We start from the raw sequence: 19,745 nt of genomic DNA, 5'->3' as shown, positions 1-19,745 counted from the left end.
CAAGGAAGGGCCAGGAGCAGGCTGAATCATCAAAGGCCTCTCCTTCTCTGCCAGCTATGCCCCACTTCTCAAAGGCTCTGCAGCATCCTAACAGCTACCAGCCAGGAACATAGGCTTGAGGGAATAACTTTAAGTTCAAACTATAACAATCATTTTGAATATTTGTCATTTTTTTTTTTTTTTGGTTTTTCGAGACAGGGTTTCTCTGTGTAGCCCTGGCTGTCCTGGAACTCACTTTGTAGACCAGGCTGGCCTCGAACTCAGAAATCCGCCTGCCTCTGCCTCCCGAGTGCTGGGATTAAAGGCGTGCGCCACCACGCCTGGCTATTTGTCATTTTTGTGTTAGGAACACCCAGGATTCTGTCTACTAATCCATTTAACCACTCTGCTATGGAACTTTAGAAGTCACTGCTCCTGGCCAGCTGCACCCCTATGCTTCTTTCTCTCCAGCATTGCCTCTCCTTCTCCTAGCCTCTGGTAATCAATTTTCTAGGTGGTACTTCTCTGAGATCAATTGCTGTATGGGAGCACATGCAGTGTTTGTCTTGCTGTGCCTGATTTATTTCGTCTAACATAATAAGCAGTCTAGGGTCATCTGCCGATACTGATTTTTCTGGCTGAATCATATTGTGTTGTGTACATATGCCTCATTTCGCTTGACTCGTTCACCCATCCGCAGACACCAATACTGATTTCATATCCTGGTTATGTTGGGGAGTACTGCAGTAAATATGGAGTAGAGCACCCTTGAGGACTTGTGCCCTGTCCCTGGAATATGCACATAGTAGGGTGTTGCGGCCTGCCCGCAGTCCACAACATGAACGGTTCACTGAGAATGGCAGTTCACTGAAAAGAGAGGAATCTAGACGGGGCGGAAGAAACAATGGAGCCAAGACAAGATTCTGATCAAAGCTCAATTTTACTAATTCCAGACACTCAGTTATAAAGGAAGGGGGAGGGAACCCAATATCCCGCCAAGTAACTCAGGGTCCAGTAGCAGGACGAACACATGTGTGCCTCCAGGCAGCAAAGGCAGGTTCCAGCAGTAGGTAGGCGTGACAGGACGAATGAGCCGGTAGCTCCACCCTTGAGCAGGCAGGTTCCAGGCTGGGGGAAGGGAGGCCACAGTAGGGAGATTGCTAGATCACATAGTAGGTGTTTTTCCAGCTCCATACTGTTTTCCACAAAGGCTGAGTAGTTTACCTTTCTAGTAACAGTGGATGAGAGTCCACCTATGAAGACTTGTCTTGATCATTACACAACGCTATTAATTTATTTGGTTGATGTGTATTAAACTTATTTCATTATCAGGGGTGAGTCATACCTGAGCCACAACATGCATGTGAGGTCAGAGGACAGCTTGTGAGAGTCAGGTCTCTCCTTTTAACATGTGAAAACCAGGAACGGAACTCAGGTCATAAGATGTGGTGGTAAGAGCCTCTACTCACCGAGCCATCTTGCCAGCCCCAATTCTACAAATTGAATAAAAATCACTGACTTTTAAACTTACGTGGCTGAGTTTTAAGGTATATTATTTGTACCTTAATGATTTTATTCCTTTAAATAGTGTTTTAAAATAAAAACAGACTGTCAAGAAAAAAAACGTGTTCGTTCACATAAAAATGAAATTTGTAGTAGCTTTATTTGTGACTCAAAAAAGTAGACATAAATGAATAAACAAAATCTATTGTATCTACAGCAAAAAGAAAAAGAAGTACTAAGAAACTAATATATGCTGTGAGAGAGATGAACCTTGAGATTTTTGTTAGATGAGGAAAGCCAGACACAATAAAAATTTTTCCCTAAATAGATGATATAATGTTTTATGGTTAATTTTTTATTCATTTGGGATTCTTAGGGGCTATAAGCAGGCAATAGGTTTTTTAATAAAGTTAATCAACTGGACCTTCATTGTCTCCTGACTGTTTCTCCTTGGTTACTAAATGCTGTGTGTACCTGGGTCTCTATTGGGGTTTTGTCTCTGTCATTAATTAATTCTGTGATTCCCCACACTGGCACTGTGCTGTTAGCGTATTTTATAGTAAAATTTAATAACCAGGAGAGGTAATTGATCTTATTATTATTATTCAGACTTTTTCTGATTTCTCATGAATGTTTATTCTTCTGCTTGAATATTAAAATCAAGTCTGAAAAAGACCTGGTTTGGGTAGAAATCTTGTGAATTCGTGTGTGCAAACACAGTATCTCTTAAATATAACTCTTTGTATGCAAGAACACAGTGTGACTTTTCATTTAGTCCAGCCTCTTTTTTTTTTATGCCTGTGAGTGGGTTTTTTTTTCATGTAGATCTTGAACATCTCTAACATGGTAATGAGACACTATGGTGCAATGTTTACAAGCAAGGGCTCTGGAGCCAGATTGTTCACATATCACCTCCAGTACTTTCTGGCCACATGACTGCACAAACTGCACCTCTCTAAACACTTCAGTTGTTAGTCTCCAAAATGGAAATGGTGGCTAGGGGACATGTCTCAGTCGGCAGAGTACTTGCTTGTCACGTGCAAGACTCTGGGTTCAAACCCCAGTTTCATTTTAATTATTTCAAATATAAGTGGCATAATTTACATTACAGGATTGCTATGAGGATTAAACAGGCTGCCTGTGGAGATTCTAAAAGATTATTTATGGAATTGCTTTTTAAAGTGCTTAGTTCAAGCCAGGCATGGTGTAACACCGCACCCTGCACTTGGGAAGCTAAAGCAAAAGAGTCTTGGGTTCAAGGTCATTCTGAGCTACATAGTAAGACCATCTCAAACAAACAAACAACCAAGAAGAGGAAAGGAAGAGGAGGAGACCAGATCACTATAATCAATGTGCTCATGACAACAAACAAAGTACCTTATAGCCATAACCAAAGGCTAGCCACCAACAGAAAAACTGTTGGTGAGTAGTTTTCAATTGCACAGTACTTGGAAAGCAATACTCTCCCTTTTGTTCACTTATCCCTTTAACCCAGGAATTTCAGCTTTAAATATATTACCTGGAAGAGACACTGGAATGAACACAACATGGGGTTTAATTTGTGGCGGGGCAGTGTGGAGAATTATGTTTTGTGCTGCATGCTGACAGGAACAGGCAGAAATTGTACAGTTGTTTTTTTCTCACTAAATCTTATCTGGAGGTAGGACACAGCACAGCTAGGACAATGCGGTGCCTGCTAAGGAATTGGAGTTCAGTCACTTAGCAAGGGAAGCAGATCTTTGGGGCTGCACAGTATTTTTGTTTTAACTGGCCGTTCTTTGAGTTGTTTATAGAAAACAATAAGGATTAGTATGGATTAGCTGTGATCATGGAACTAGTTCATAAAACTATCGATGCTTCATGCTTCAGATCTGTCCCCAGACAGGGCATGATTTCATTTTTCCATTTATTTTTCTTGTTGTTGTGATTTAAATAAAAAAAAAAAGTCTTGACAACAGCAACCTAAAGCAAAGGGTTTATTTTAGCTCTCAGTTTGAGGCTGCAGCCCATTAGTGGCAGGGGAGTCAGGGTGGTAAGCATGTAAGGAGACAACTGGTCACATGACCTCTGTAGCCAAGAAACCAAGAACGATGAAGTGTCATGTTCAGCTAGTACTTTCCTTTTGTACAGTCCAGGTCAGGACTCAAGTCCAGAGCATGGCGCCTCTCTTCTTTAGGGTGGGTCTTCAAACCTAAATGAACCTTATCAAGATTATCCCTCTTTGGCCTGCCCAGAGGTTATTATAAATAAGCCCTCATGGGTTTATCTCTTAGGTGATTTCAGATTCTGTGGAGTTGAGACTATTAACCATCACACTATCTCATAATACACTTGCACTGAATAATATTTTCATCGAAAATAATGAAGTGAGCCTAAATAATATCTAGTAGTTCAGAGCCTAGTTAGACACTTCACAACAAAATACTTATGAGTTATCAAAAAAGGTAGAAATGAAATTACATAAGATACATTAATTATTATGCATGTTTTATATGGCACATATAACACACATGCATACCTGTATATTCATGGGAAATATGCAAACATGTGTATCACAAACCATATCTTACTTCTGGAGAATGAGATGGTCTAGAAAGGACAAGGCTTTCTTAATAAACCTCTGTGCTTCTAAGTTGGATTGTTAATGAAATGGCTTTAATTAAAATGCATATAAGGTTGTCTTCAATTTTCAGTAATGCTTGACCTCATTAGAAATGGAAGCTACCCCAGAGCTTGCTCACTAAAGCTATTACATTGTAAAAGATAAATAATTTAATTTGCCAATCCCTCCAGTGAATAGTTGATTCAAATACTATTCATCAGAGAATGTCTACTGAGCAAAGTCTCTCAGATTTCCTTTAGTTATTAGAATATTAGCATTGGCATGTCTAAGGATGATTAAGGTAAGTAATTGATACTGGGCTATATTAAGTTTGAATAAGAGCCCATTTGTCCCTCCTATACGAAGGACTAGCAATAGTCCCATAGGATGAAAACAAAGACATTAAGGTTTTATCAGGCACCAAACCAAGACTAGGAAGAGTCAGCTCACGTAGTGACTTAGTGGCCCAGCAATGCAAATAAACACAGTGGGGTCACGTTAGCAGGTGCAGAACCACAAAAGTGCAGCTGGGACGTGAAGCGTAGAGATGGGTTTATTGCCTATACCACAAAAGGAAATTGCGGGAACTGTTTCCAAAATGGTGCCCTTTGAACAGCTGCAGCAGCATGGGGGTCTTATCGGAAATCTTATTCACACTCACACAAGGGCTGGCCATTCCAGCGTACTTGATTAAGAAGTACAGTCTTAAACATGCTCAGTTTTAATCTATAATTTAAGAAAAAAGCTTAGCTACATCTTGTGGCATGTTGATCGCAACATCATGAGGCACATGTTTAAAATACTGAAGTGAGGAACAGGAATGTAAAGCAGGCTTAGTGTGATGGTTTGTATATTCTTGGACCAGGGAGTGGCACCATTTGAAGATGTGGCCTTGTTGAAATAGGTGTGTCATTGTGGGTGTGGGCTTAATACTCTCACCCTAGTTGCCTGGAAGTCAGTCTTCTACTAGCAGCCTTTGGATGAAGATGTAGAACTCTCAGCTCTGCCTGCGACATGCCTGCCTGGATGCTGCCATGCTCCCACCTTGATGATAATGGACTGAACCTTTAACTTGTAAGCCAGCCCCAATTAAATGTTGGGTTTTTTTAATAAGACTTGCCTTGGTCATGGTGTCTGTTCACAGCAGTCAAACCCTAAGACACTTAGCTTGAAAAACAAAAGTTCAGTTAAAGATGAAAAAAGTTTGAAGATGTAGCAACATAGGAGTTTGTCCCTAAAAGTGTGTCTTGCACGGTGGTTAACTGAATAGCTTCTTCTGATACCCATTTATATATCCACGTATACATATAGAGTGAACTTATTTCCCTAAATGTCTATCAACTATGTTCCATTGAATTATCTTTTCTACTGCAAAGTGGATCCCTGAACTTCCAACACTGTGTGGAAATGTATCCCTAGCACTTCAGTCTGCATTTAGTAGCTCTTCCTCAACCTATAGCAAACAGGACTTGCTCTCTTTCTCCAATCCCATTCTCTTAACTTCTCCTTCCTGTTTTCTGCCATCGGAACACATAAGAGGGAATAAGCAAGGCTTCCTCAAGAGGCTGCGTGCCCTCTTTCCAATTGGTTGCGATGTTCCCTCCACTGGCACAGCTTGTGGGCAAAGTTGTCATTGAGGGCTCCCTTTCTTAGTCATTGGAACTGTTTCAAGTCATAGAATCACTGTAGCCTGGGCGTAGGTAGGTAAAGTGTACAAGTGACCCTGACTATATGGGCACAGTCAAAAATGGCTTCCTTGGGTAGTTTCAATCTCAATTACATCCCACTAAGACAAGATCACACTGTTTTGTGACTTGCATGCCTTTTCTGCTTCCCTGTAATGGTGCTCAGAATGTCCGAAGCTTCCCACTGCACCTGCCATTGACGAGACAACATCTTTAATATATCCTGGAAGGGACTATGACTGTCTCCTTTATTCTGCTATTGATGAGGAGCCAGGATGCTTTCTAGACTGAATGGCCTAATCAGAGCCTAATAATGATCCTTAACCCAAGTTGCTCTTCCACTGGAGATGAAGAGGCCATCTCCAGGGCTGTTGTGAGTTACAGGTGATTCTCTTGGTGATGCCCCACCCATCGTCAAGGCCCTTGGGTATAGAATGCTGGTAAAACACCCAGCCACTTTACCAGGCTGCACTCTTCCAGAGGTTTCTCATTCCTGAAGAGGACCCAGAACCAAGGTGGAAAGAGGAGCACGGTCTCTTCACATGCACAGTGAAGTGTTTTTCCATTTAGAGTAGAGATTACGTAATATTTCTTGTTTTCCACTAAGGAACTTATCACCAATCCCAGGAGAAACAAGAACAATCTCACTTGGCATTTTTATTCTTTCTGAGGGTTCATGAACCCTATCCTTTCCCTTTGTCTGCCCCATACCTTCTTCATGCATTGCCTCTAATTCTAACCCTGTGTATTCATCATGCTGTTGATTAATCCCATGGCATGCTAAATAAAAGACTTATTTAGCATTCTGTGTTCTTAGAGATTGTCACTGTACATGTAAATAGCATCTGCACTCCTTATGTAATTTTTCTCTACATTTTGTTTCTTTCTACCATAATTCTCAAAAATAATTATCAATGTGATTTACTCCAATACTCTACCTAATACCCTCAGGAGGACACTCATTTTCTGGTGTTCTGGATAAGCAAAGAGCAAAGAGATTAATTTCCTTGTAGAATATTTTCCAGCCACTCATACAATGAATGTGGACCTTTCACATTTTAATTCATTATGAAATAGGTTTAAACACTGCCACATTCTACCACTCTTCTATTCTCAGGATATGCTACAAGTGGTGTTTACCCTCAGGGAGGCTAATGTTAGAAACTGAGACACCACCTTAAGTAAATTCTTATTTGCCAAGTGTTTGCCCAAGGGCAAAAGTGCCCTATTTGAACCTGCAAATTTACTGCCCAGTTGCTACAAGCTTTCTCTCGAAACTGAAAATGTTCTCTCTCACTGTGGACAAGCAGGACTGTTCCACCCTCAAGTTTCATGAGAAGAGTTCACAAGCCCTTCCATCCCCTACAAAACCTTTTGCTGTGTTTGCAGCACACTATAAATACTCCAAATATCATCTTAAAATGTTTGAAGTAAGTGACCTTCCCAGATCCTTTCAAAGTGCATGAACTTATAAACACACTTCAGACCCTTACAGCAAAGATATAAACAAACTGTGACTCCCAGAAAAGAACTGAAATAAACCTAATTTGGAAGAAACTTAAATCAATACTGGAAGATAATCAAAGAACTTTAGCAGCTGGTAAGGTCAAAAGTAAAGGATATTTCCAAACTAACTTGGCATCTCTATAGGCAATCATTTATTAATGAAAGGTAACATTCTCATTTTTTAATAATATTTTAAGTTATTTTCCTTCTCAGTTAAATAAATAATGCACTGTGGAGGAACTGAAAATTAACTTCTCATTTTGTTCATCGAAACTTAACTGGATTTATTCTTCTTCTCTGTTCTCTCATTGACTGAGCTTGCTACCTTGAATATCAGAAATTAAATGGACGTCATCGAGGCATTAATCCACAGCACTTCTTAAATTTCTTACCTGGTCCCAGTGTTTAATACTTTTCCATAAGATTAAATTTCATTTTAAGTACTGGGGAGAACCTTCAAATCATGGAGCATTCTCATAGGCAAAAATTCCAAAATAAGATTTTATTTATTTCTCTCGATACTGCCTTTTAACTCCACTTCTCACAGAACACTAAAAATGCAAAAACAGGTCCACAGTGATTCCTACAGATGGTGATGGTGATGATGATGATATCTGGTCTGTTTCATTTAAGAAACTCTTTATCAACTACCACCTAGAAACATGTGAGGCTTCTGAAAGGGTGGCCCATGCAACATCAACTGGAGAGTCTTTACACTGAAGATTCTTGAGCTCCCTGTCAGAACTAAGCAACCAAAGGCATGGTGGTCAATGATCCCTGGCAATCAACAGTCAATTCAGAGCCACTCTATTTACACTCAGTGCCTCATTTTCCAGTCTGCCTTCTTAATTACAAATACCATCTAAAAGATTTAGTGGCCTGGTGAGGCAGAAGCGGTGGTGCTAAAGCACTTTTAAATACAAAATACATAAATCAGGGAGATTTTTAAACACTTGATAGCAAATTCTAATGAAAAAGTTACTATGATAAACAGGACTCGCTTTAGACCCCATTTTGGCTCTAATGTAAAGTCCAAAACTTCTATTAAGTTTTAGAAGTTGATTTCTACCTTTTCAGCTTTTCTACAAGTTTGTTTCAAAATCAGCAGGTCTTTATCCTCTGAAAGCCACTCTACCCACCCCATTAGACAATTGTGTGTGTGTGTGTGTGTGTGTGTGTGTGTGTGTGAGAGAGAGAGAGAGAGAGAGAGAGAGAGAGAGAGAGAGAGAGAGAGAGAGAGAGAGAGAGAGAGAGAGACTGTGTTGGACAGATATGAGAGTCTTGCCAAGGCTTTTAATTTAAAAGTAAAGACTTTAGATATATAGATATCTCTCTTTGTTCCCTATTCATTCATTCATTCATTCATTCATTCATTCACTTTACATTCTTATCACTGCCCCCACTCTGGGTTCCCCTATCACACACACACACCCATTCCCTCCTCTCCTTCCCCTCTGAGAGAGTGGTGACACCCTGCCCCCAGGTATCCTCCCATTCGGACACATCAAGTCTCTGCAGGGCTAGGTACAGCATCCTCTCCCCCTGAGGCCAGACAAGGCAACCCAACTAAGGAATGTATTCCTCAGATGGACAGAAGCTTTAGGGACAGCTCCTGCTCCAGTTGTTGAGAGACCCACATGAAGACCAAGCTACATATCTGCTCCATATGTGCAGGAGGCCTAGTTCCTAGCCATGTATGTTCTTTGGTTGGTGGTTCAGTCTCTGAGAGGCCTCAAGGGCCCTGGATAGTTGACGCTGTTGGTCTTCACGTTGAGTTCCTATCCCCTCATGGGCACTCAATCCTTCCCCCAACTCTTCCATATAAGTCCCCAAACATTGGACAGATCCATTGTTTGGCTGTGGGTCTCTGCATCTGTTTCAATCAGCTGCTTGGTAGAGCCTCTCAGGACAGTTATGCTAGGCTCCTCCCTGCAAGCATAATAAAGTATCATTAATAGTGTCAGGGATTGGTGCTTTCCAATGAATGGGTCTCAAGGTGGGTGGGTTATTATTCGTTAGCCATGCCCCCAGTCTCTGCTCCATCTTTGTCCCTGCATTTATTGTAGACAGGATAAATTTGGGATCAAGAGTTTCATGAGTGGGTTGGTGTCCTGATCGTTCCACTGAGGTCCCTGCCTGACTACAAGAGGTTACTTCTTGAAGTTCCATATCTCCACAGCTATAAGGCTCAGGCAGGTTTCCCTCATTGACTCCTGAGAGCCTCCCCCATCCCAGGTCTCCAGCACATCCTAGAGATACCCCCAACTCCCACCCTGACCAGCTGCAGACTTACATTCATTCTCCTAGCCCCTCTGTTCTGTCTCTCCCTACACTGATCCTAAACCTGGTTTCTCCTTCCTATCCCCCTCCCACACAGTTTCCTCCCTCCATCTGTGTCCTATGACTATTTTATTCCATCTTCTAAGTGAGATTCAAGCATCCTTACTTGGGCCTTACTTTTTGTTTAGCTTCTTTGGGTCTGTGGAATGTAGCATGGGTATCCTGTATTTTATGGCTAATATCCACTTATAAGTGAGTATATAACATGCATGTCCTTTTGGAACTGGGTTACCTCATGCAGGATATTCTCAAGATCCATCCATTTGCCTGTAAAATTCATGACGTCTTGGTTTTTAATGGTTGAGTAGTATTCTTTTTTTTTTTTAGATATTTTCTTTATATACATTTCAAATGCTATCCCGAAAGTTCCCTATGCCCTCCCCCCACCCTGCTCCCTTACCCACCCACTCCCATTTCTTGGCCCTGCTGTTCCCCTGTACAGGGGCATATAAAGTTTGCAAATACCAAGGGGCCTCTCTTCCCAGTGATGGCCGACTAGGCCATCTTCTGCTACATATGCAGCTAGAGACATGAGCTCTGGAGGTACTGGTTAGTTCATATTGTTGTTCCACCTATAGGGTTGCACACCCCTTCAGCTCCTTGGGTGCTTTCTCTAGCTGCTTGAGTAGTATTCTGTTGTGTACCACATTTTTTTAAATTCATTCTGCAATTGAGGGACATCTAGGTTGTTTGAAGTTTCTGGATATTACAAAGAAAGCTGCTATGAACATAGTTGAGAAAGTGTCCCTGTGGCATAGTAGGGCATCTTTTGGGTAATGGCCAGAAGCAGTATAGAAGGGTCATGAAGTAGAACTATTTCCACTTTTCTGAGAATCCAACAAACTGATTTCCAGATTGGTTGTATAAGTTTGCACTCCCACCAGCAATGGAGAGGTGTACCCCTTGCTCCGCATCCTTGCCAGCATCTGCTATCACTTGAGTTTTTGATCTTCGCCATTCTGACAGGTATCAGATGGGTCATTTCTTTAAGTGCTTCTCAGCAGTCCGAGATTCCTCTGTTGAGAACTCTTTTTAGCCCTGTACCCCCTTTTAATGGGGTTGTTTGGATTGGTGATGTCTAATTTCCTGAGTTCTTTCTATACTTTGTATATAAACCCTCTGTCATCAGTAGGGTTGGTGATGATCCTTTCCCCATCTGAAGGCTGCTGTTTTACCTATCGATTGGTTCTTTTATTCAAGGTGTAGTATTACCAAGTATCAACAATTAGGATAGAAAAGTTAGTTTGATAAAATTATTTAAAACTTAAAAAATTAAGAACTTCTAACATACTCTGTCAAAGTTGGGGAAATGTTTAACAGCCCTACCTGAGCATCATGTAATTCAGTGTCCACGTTGGTGCTATTTTTGCTGTTAAAGTATCTGATTCTATGATGTTACACACTAATCAATAGATCTTTGTGCTATTGGTATACAGAAGTCAGGAGTGCTGAGAAACATTCTAAAACATGACATTCTCCTATGGTTATTCTCTGGCCCAAAAAAGTCAATAGCACTGATATTGAGAAACTTTGTTCCAAAAAGATCAAAGCCACTTGCCTGGGGCATGAGGAGGCCTTTGCCCTGCACAGTTGAGAACAGTGGAGAGCTGCTTTAGTGGTTTCTGTGGGGGATGTGGGGGAGGGCAGGCAGTGAATAAAGACTGAGAGAGAAAGCTTTCCAAGTTTTAATCATTAAGGATGTTAAACCAAGTTATTGCTCAAGATGGGAGGCATAACCAGTGAAAATTTTGATAATGTGGGGCAGCAAAGCGTTTTAGTTAAATGAAATTTTCAGTTTTCACTTAGATGTATGATGCCATTGACAAGACAACCCAAGCCATAGTAGGGTGGTATGTATTGATCATTTCTGCATCTTAAAGGAGGGGAAATTGATATATTTAATTTATAATTGTAAATGTTTAGCAAAGGAAAATACTAAAGTCTAAGTGTCTAAAACACACTTGCTTCATAAGGACTCACTGTGTTTCTAAACGTAAATATCCAAATTGTCTTCCTGCTCCAGGACTTACACTTCCTGCTCTAGGAGTGCCTGGCTGGCTGGCTAGCCACTGTGTATAAAGGTTCGAGAAGCTGACAAGTGAAGGGGTAACTGTGATGCCATTCCTATCTGAACCAGCTTCCTTTTTATTTCTGAGGAGGACGGAGGGCTGCTTTCCCGCATGTGAGAAAGTCACCATCTGGCACAATGAGCTTCTTTGCTGGAATTCTGGCAGAGCCTGTGGCCGGGACAAGGAAGACTTAGGTCTGCACTAGCTGGTAAGGAGATGCCACAAAGGCAGAGTGCATATCTCTTAACCTTGGTCACTGCATAGTAATCAACTGCTACCATAGCTGGCAGGGCAAGGACTCCAAGGCCAATACACACAGACGAGTGCTCCCTGACATCAGTACTCAGTTGAAATACAACCCCAAGTCAGGATGCACGTTACCGCATAGATTGTAAAGGATTGTATGGGCTTATTTAGGAAAATGACCATCACTTGTGGCATAATTTTCATAATTTATATCTCCTGTTCTAAGCAAACAAACTAAAACTGTATTGGGTTGGAATACACGAGAAATGTGGATTTATGGGACAGAACTTCTTCTGAAATTGTTGCACTCGTAGGCTTCAGTTTTCATCCTTTTCTAGATTCACATCTCTGGGTGAGAGTCCAAATAAGCAAATTAATTATAATGTTAGAAATGAAATTTTATAAATTAAAAAGGTTTTTAACTTTATTATTCAAAAAAGTCTTGCAAATAAAAAACATTACACAACTAATACTAGCCAGATCCAAAGTCTACACATCTCAGTAAATTTCTATACACTTAGAATGCTCATCCTGATTCTGCGGGGCTTCACACGTGGCCTTTACTAACTCACTACCTAACATACTTTTATGCACGTATCCACCACCAAAACCCAAAACTCCATGACAGAGAACTGGAAAGCCAATTAGTTTTATATCCTTTCTCGTAATTCATTCCCCATTACCTGCATTCAGTCCTTCTGCCTCCCCTAATATTTAGTCTTTCTTGTTCTCTCTTCTGCCTGTTGTACCGTACAAGCTTTAACAGTGGCTGGTTAATTAACGAGTCCCTATTGTAACCTTAGAGGGTAAATCTGTTCTAATGATTGATTTACATAGCAAAAATCCCCCCCCCCCCATCTCCTGAACAATCTCTTGAAGAAAATCTGCTCCTACCGGGGAAATCACATTTCTTTGCAAAAACTGAGGTCAGGGAGCTATGAAAACAGTGAGGGCCAACTGCTTTGCAGCAGAATGTTGACCAACCTCTTCATTAATCAAGACTTAATTAAAAAAAAAATCTTCTGTCTACTCACTGCAAGTAAACATCTTCAGTCCCGTGTACTGCTACCACTGCTTTGTCTCATTCGTCTTCAGTTGTATTTGATTCTGGTCAAAGGATGAACTGACCTCGGTTTGTCAAGGACACCCTTCCACAGGGACTCTCACAAGGACACCCTCAGTCATTATCTCTCCCGTTGAAAGAATGAAGGGGCTGAGTTACTCTTTTTAGAATCCCTTTAATTATGCTTTAGAGTTCTCTGAAGAACTCATGCAAGGACATGGCTAAAAGACTCTTCTGCAATTTCTGAAGAAACTTCATAGAATAACCTAGAAAAACTCCTGACAGCCACCAAGTAAGGTTAGTATTGATCAAACAAGGTATTGTTTAGGGCTTTCCTGGAACTTTTTCTTCATTGAACAAAAGCATTTTTTCCATGTGAAAATATAAAGTTTCTAATAAGAATTAAATATATTAATAAGGTAGTTATATTTTTAACAAATTGACTCAGTTTTCAATTGTTTAAGTAATGTATGTATATGTATATGTGTTTAAGTATGTATATATATGTACGTGTGTGTGTATGTGTACGTAGATTGGAAACTTGTCACTCATTCTTATTTAAAATGCTATTTTGTAATCTTTTCATTACCAGAATAGTGGACAACCATTTTGCTATATTTAAGTAAATAATAATTTCTTGAATTCATCTATTAACCTTATGAAAATATTCAAGAACTGTAACCTTGTACATATTTAACAAACTATTATCTTGAAGTTCCAATTTAACCAAAGTTATAGTTTTTGGAATTTCTCTCTTGAAATTTCTTAGTGTTTTAGAGATCTCTAAAAAAAAAAAATGGAAAACAACTATTTAATTGGACACTTACGTTGTTCCGTTTTTCTCCATACCTCACTCCTAATGGACTCTAAACATGATGGGCATGACAATTTTACATCCTGTTGCTAAGCCTGTATGGTTACCCCTCAGGAGCTAAGTGTTCAGAGTTAAGGGTTCAGTTCCTCTTCCAACAAAAGCATTGAGGGCTGGGCCTTAATTAGCTGAAGTGGGTAAGGAATACAGACTCCATCACGATAGGCCTGCTGAGTCCAGTGTTCGATCAAAGGTGGCCTATCCAGTGGGGCTTACATGGGGTAAAGAGGAAAGCTTTTCAAAGATTGGCTTGATTTTTACCTCTAGAGCTGATGGTGTGGCTTGGCCACACTTTTCCCCCTTTGAAGATTTCAATATCATCACCAGTAATGTTATTTATCTCACTAGATTTTTATAAGAGGACAAAATAAGAGAGTACATTTAAAGAATTAAGCCAGAGGACCTTGAGAGACAGTTCAGCCCTTAAGAGCACTGGCTACTCTTCGATAGAACCCAGAGCCAATTCCCAGCATCCACCTGGTTGCTCACAACCACCTGTATATCCAGCTCCAGGTGACCCAACGCCCTCTTCTAGCCTGTGTAGACAATGCAAACACACTGTACACAAACACTCACGCACGCACGCAGGCAAAACATCCATAAACATAAAATAAAAATCAATAAATCTTTAAAAGAATGAAGCCAGAGAACTGGGAATAAGACTCAACAGATCCTTGCCCTTTTTGCAGAACATTTCCTTCAAGCTCTCTGAATGGTGAGTTTGCCGTTTGGAAATAGGAGTTGGAGACTTCAATAACTGAACTGAAGGAGTGACAGTTCAGTACTGTTCACAATGAAGTTGAGACTAAAAAACTTTATAGGTGAATGGAAAAATCATGGAATGTGGGTTCTAATAGTTGACTGCTATCAATCCTTGAGTTTTACAATAAATTTCCTATCAAAGTCTTGACAAAGGGAAAAGTGATTCAGGCCAAGGAAACAGACAGGACACTTAATTGTCTTTAAACCAAACAGTTTGTTTCCCTCAATGGATGTCACAGGTGATTAAGGAATTAGAACTCAGAAACACAAAAGGCACAGACAAGCAGTAATTATGTCATAGGGACCAGAGTAGGCTGAAAGACAGCAGCAGGAGTTTTAGACTTCCTTAAACTCTTTTTTTGTTTTGTTTTGTTTTTTGTTTTTTTTCGAGACAGGGTTTCTCTGTGAAGCCCTGGCTGTCCTGGAACTCACTCTGTAGACCAGGCTGGCCTCGAACTCAGAAATCCGCCTGCCTCTGCCTCCCAAGTGCTGGGACTAAAGGCGTGCGCCACCACGCCCGGCTACTTCCTTAAACTCTTTATCCTTTCATTATCCTTTATCCTTTCATTCGTGCATAAGCTTTTAAAGCACAAATGAACCCCGAGGGACAAGGAATGTGTCCAATAGCTTCTCAAGGGAAAGAGATCAAGGTTGGTGGATTTGCCTTACACAAGTGGTCAAGAATAGTGTATCCCAGTATGAAAGGAACACCATGTATGAAGAGATGACGGGGTGGTTTGTTTATAGAGGAGAATGACTAGAGACCAGTCCTATGAGGGTGTGCTGGGGCCTCTACAAGAGTACTCTCTTAACTAGAGCCATGTCTCCAGCTCCAGCACGCTGTGCTTTTGTAATAAACTTGATTTCACACTAGAAAGTAAAAATTCTATAATGTGAAATTGTTTTCTCCAATTTCCTTCAGTAAAGAGTAGTATATTGTACAATCAATCAACCATGATTCTTTTACAGCAGTTTGGTTCTTGTGTTTTGATAAACAGGAGCGCACCCATTTTTAATTCTATTCAGTTCATTGATGGGGACTTTAGTAATTAAGACTGTTCTCAGCCGGGCAGTGGTGACGCACGCCTTTAATCCCAGCACTAGGGAGGCAGAGGCAGGCGGATTTCTGAGTTCCGGGCCAGCCTGGTTTACAGAGTGAGTTCCAGGATGGCCAGGGCTACACAGACAGAGAAACCCTATATTGACCCTCCCCACAAAAGACTGTTCTCATCAAGTCAAAAGTTTAAGTCAACCATGCTCCAAGTGAGAGCTATACAGAGGGGCATTTAAGCAGTTTTTAAAAGTTCGACAGAATTATCATTACACAATCTGAATTACACACCAGCCATCTGAATCCAAGAAGACTGGTTTTGAACTGAAAGCAACTCAAAACAGCAGGGGACAAAGAGGCTGGGAATTTGGTTCATTGAACATCAAAGTGAGTTGAAGTCGGGAAAACCAGATGATGGTGCAAGAGGTCTGCGTTTGACTGAAGGAAGGTTAAAAGTTGTGCCACGGGGGTGGGGATGGTAGAGGGGTGGGGGATGAGCTAACGGAGGGGAGGCCTTGGAAGCCATCGGTGGCAGGGATGGCCCAGCGGATGCGCCGGGTGGAGGGGGGCGGCTGCCTCCGAGGCGGCCTGCGGGGCGCTCTGCGGGGCTCAGTTTTCCGGGCCGAGAGAAGCAGGCCCGGAGCCCGGGGCTGAGCAGTGCCGGCGGCCGGAGGAGGCGGGAGCCCCGGGCCGCTAGCGGCTCCTCCCCCGGCGCCTCCGCTATCTGGGTCAGACACGAAGGCCACCACGCAGGACCTTGGGACCCGCAGGCTGCACAGGGTTCCACTCGGCCATCCCCTCCTCGCTCGCCCGCTCGCCCGCGGGTCCCGGTTCCCTGGCTCCAGCCCCAGAGAAGCCTGCGCAACGACTCCGGGTGTGTACCTAGCCAGGGAAGGGGTACCTGGGCGGGCTGGGATCGGCAGCCCGGTCCGACGGGCAGTGGGGCGTGTGGAAGAAGGCGGCGGCACTTCCGGCGGCTGCTCCACTTCCGGGTCGCGGCCTGCCGCCTGGTGACCTGGGGCTGCGGGCGCTCCTGGCACCATCCTAGAGGAGCCTGCGCCCTGGAGAGGTGGCTTCCTGACCCCGAGCCCAGGCGACCACCGGAGCGGGCACCGCGCCTCTGCTCCCGCCTCAGCCTCGCGCCAACCTTGTTCTCTTTGCGTGCTCCCTAACTAAAAAAGAAAAAGATTTTGATTGTCTGCTCTTTTTTTATACAAACATGGAAACTAGACTAACAGCACTACTACTAACATTTGCAAATAAGTTGAATACTAAAAGGCTCCAAATTTAAATTATAGATGAGGGAATGCATGAAAGTCTGATGGAATACGAGTGTTAGAATTCAATAGGAAAGTACTTGCATCGCTGTATACAATATAGCCCCAAGAACTCCGTCCGAGTGTTGCCTTCCGAAGCTTGAAACTTAAAGCTGATTTGTAAGGCATAATGTTGCTTGACCCTCTTGGCCGTTTTCGTTCCTCTGGTTTATGGGTTCGAGCTCTTTATGCCTTCCCCTTATCCCAAGGACCAGCTGATGAATTCGTATGAATGTTTCTTAGGAGCTCGTTCTAAACATTCAAGTTACTTTAAGAACATTAATATCTAGAGGTAAAACTAAGATATGAATGCAATGTTTTCTTTTAAAAGCATTGCGTGTCCTAGTTCTCTTGGAAGTCAACATTTCATTGTTTCACTAGGTGACTCGCTGCTAATAACCTTTGGTTGTGTACCATATTAATTTTAGGTCATTTATGCAAACATAATAGCTATCCTTTTTCGTCGTAAGTGATTTATAACTGGAAATTTGTAAACTAATAATGTTTTGCTTCTGAAATGCAAACTTGCATCTTAAAGTGAGTTGTAAAGTCTGCTCAATAAATTTTAGTTGCCTTATCTGTACTCAGGACAAGAGTATACTACTATAGGCAAGAGTCTAAAAACAATATAAGTAATTTTATACAACCTTTTAAAGTACACCGTAGGCAAGCAGATTCTGATTTCCAACTTTTGTAGTCTTCCTTGTTCATCTGTGTCATATTTCTGATTATTGACACAAAAGCACACACCAAGTTACTTCTTGTTTGTGCCTTACTATTTTTATTCAGGGTTTTCAAGTCACTGACATAGAAGCACATAGAAGCATAAATTCACACACTCTGACCTATATGTTTCTAGTGGTGAGACTTTTTTTTTTAAACAAATGCCATATCTAGTGAGTCTATTCTTTGTTAATGTTCATAGTTTGGATGCCTTAGTTCACCTCTAACCATCTCTGCTCTGTCAGCATTCTCTGTCTGTCCTTGCTTGACGCTTTCTCATTCTGCATGCCGCTGGCTAGATGTCTCTAAGATTTATGAAACAGGAAGCCAGAGGTAACCTTTCTCACTTCTTGAATCCGATAACCCTCTGGGTAGATTACAGCAGTTTGTCTGAAAAATAATAATGGCACTATTGTCTTGAACTACTTCAAAGAGATCATTTGGAGCTGGTGTAGAACCAAAAAAAGGTAAAAGTTTGGCTGCTTCTCTCTCATGTGTTTAAACCTGATTCTGTCTTGGGGATAAGGTCTTTCTCCTGGTGGATTTTTACTTCTGTTATTTACTTATTAAATGAAAAAACCTTTCAGATCTTTCAGATGTGTGTGTGTGTGTGTGTGTGTGTGTGTGTGTGTGTTTCATAATGTAAAGTTCAAGGCTGGCCTGGTAAGACTGGATCAAAGAATTAAATCAGCATAAGTAAATTCCTTATGGTAGACTTGTTTTGTTTTTTGTTTTTGTTTTTGTTTTTTTGTTTTTGTTTTTCTAGACAGGGTTTCTCTGTGTAGCCCTGGCTGTCCTGGAACTCACTCTGTAGACCAGGCTGGCCTCAAACTCAGAAATACGCCTGCCTCTGCCTCCCAAGTGCTGGGATTAAAGGCGTGTGCCACCACTGCTCGGCCATGGTAGACTTCAAGATGGGCGTGTGGGCATTCTTCATTAAGGGTGGGATGGGGCTGGGGATAGAGAGAGAGAAGGCAGGTATAGAATGAGTGTTGTTGGAGATCTAATGCTGGTTCTGATATATGCTAAGCAAGAACTGTACTTTTGAACTGTTCCCAGCCCTAGTATTTTATTAATCAATAAAAAGCAGAAACAAAAACCAGCCTTAAGATGATCAAGTTTGCTGCATGATTGGCCTATAATATAGATGCGTGTCATAGTATGTGGTACCTTTTTTATTTCTATTGCTTTTTGTGGTAATCTATCGAGGTAATTTAGTTTTATGCACTAGTATAATGTTTATGGGGCCAAACGACAGTACTTATCAACAGCCTCATCTGTTACAAATGCATTAGATCCTGCTATTGATGGGTTTCCTGGGTGAGTGGGGGAGCAGCTGGTTAGATGTACAGTTCCCAGATAGATCAATTAGTTCAGAGGATATTTGGGTTTAAAAGAGAAAAAGAAAAAAAAAGGAAAAACTGACAAATGCTCTTCCCAAATCAGACAGGCCAGATTAAGCACCAGGGTCCTCCCTGGGATTGTTGTAAGAGAGAGATTTTCAACCAGTCTCTTAGAGATGATAGTCATCAAAATCTGAGGTAAGTCCTTACTTTTTTTTTAATGAGGTGGAACATCCAAATTGGAAAGTAACTGTTGTCTATGCATATAGTTTAATATTGTAAGAATCTGGGTTTTTTTTAACTTTTATTTATTTACTTAGTGTGGTGTGTGTGTGTGTGTGTCTGTGCGCGTGCGCGCGCGCAATAGCACAACTTGCAGGAATTGTCTTTTTCCTTCCTCTGTGGGGGAATGAGGATTGAACTCGGGTAGTTGAGCTTGAGAGCAAGTGCCTTTGCCCCTCAACTACAATAAGAATCTGAAAAGAAACGTTCCTTTAAGCAGCCCTTGGAACTAGATTCCTGCTGCTTTCTTTTTGTCGCCCTCTTCCATAGGTCACTTAAATCATTATGTTTAGTTGGCCATGTAGTATACAGGAAACAACAATGCCTTGCTAGAATGTGCAGAATAGTATGGTGCTCGCTGTGGGGTGCACGATTTCAGGGATGCAGCCTAACTCAGGATTTAT

The 19,745-nt window shown here is 41.5% G+C and overlaps 1 protein-coding gene across 9 annotated transcripts in view; it reads left to right on the top strand.

Annotated features, from left to right (window-relative positions):
- Positions 1 to 11,317: 11,317 nt before the first annotated feature.
- Positions 11,318 to 19,745, top strand: part of Rmdn2 (regulator of microtubule dynamics 2) — a 75,521-nt gene continuing 67,093 nt past the window's right edge. For 2 of the 9 annotated variants that reach the window (XM_029471461.2, XM_085832561.1), the window contains exon 1: positions 16,080 to 16,551. The gene's annotated coding sequence lies outside the window, so the exon portion shown is untranslated. The other 7 variants (XM_029471456.2, XM_029471454.2, XM_029471458.2 and 4 more) reach the window with 7 other exon arrangements.

This window comes from Mus caroli, unplaced genomic scaffold (assembly GCF_978045245.1).
Source record: "Mus caroli unplaced genomic scaffold, Mus_caroli_1 scaffold_18, whole genome shotgun sequence".
Taxonomy (NCBI): Eukaryota; Metazoa; Chordata; class Mammalia; order Rodentia; family Muridae; genus Mus; species Mus caroli.
Note: the sequence above shows the minus strand (reverse complement) of the source record. Positions and strands in the feature narration are given on the sequence as shown.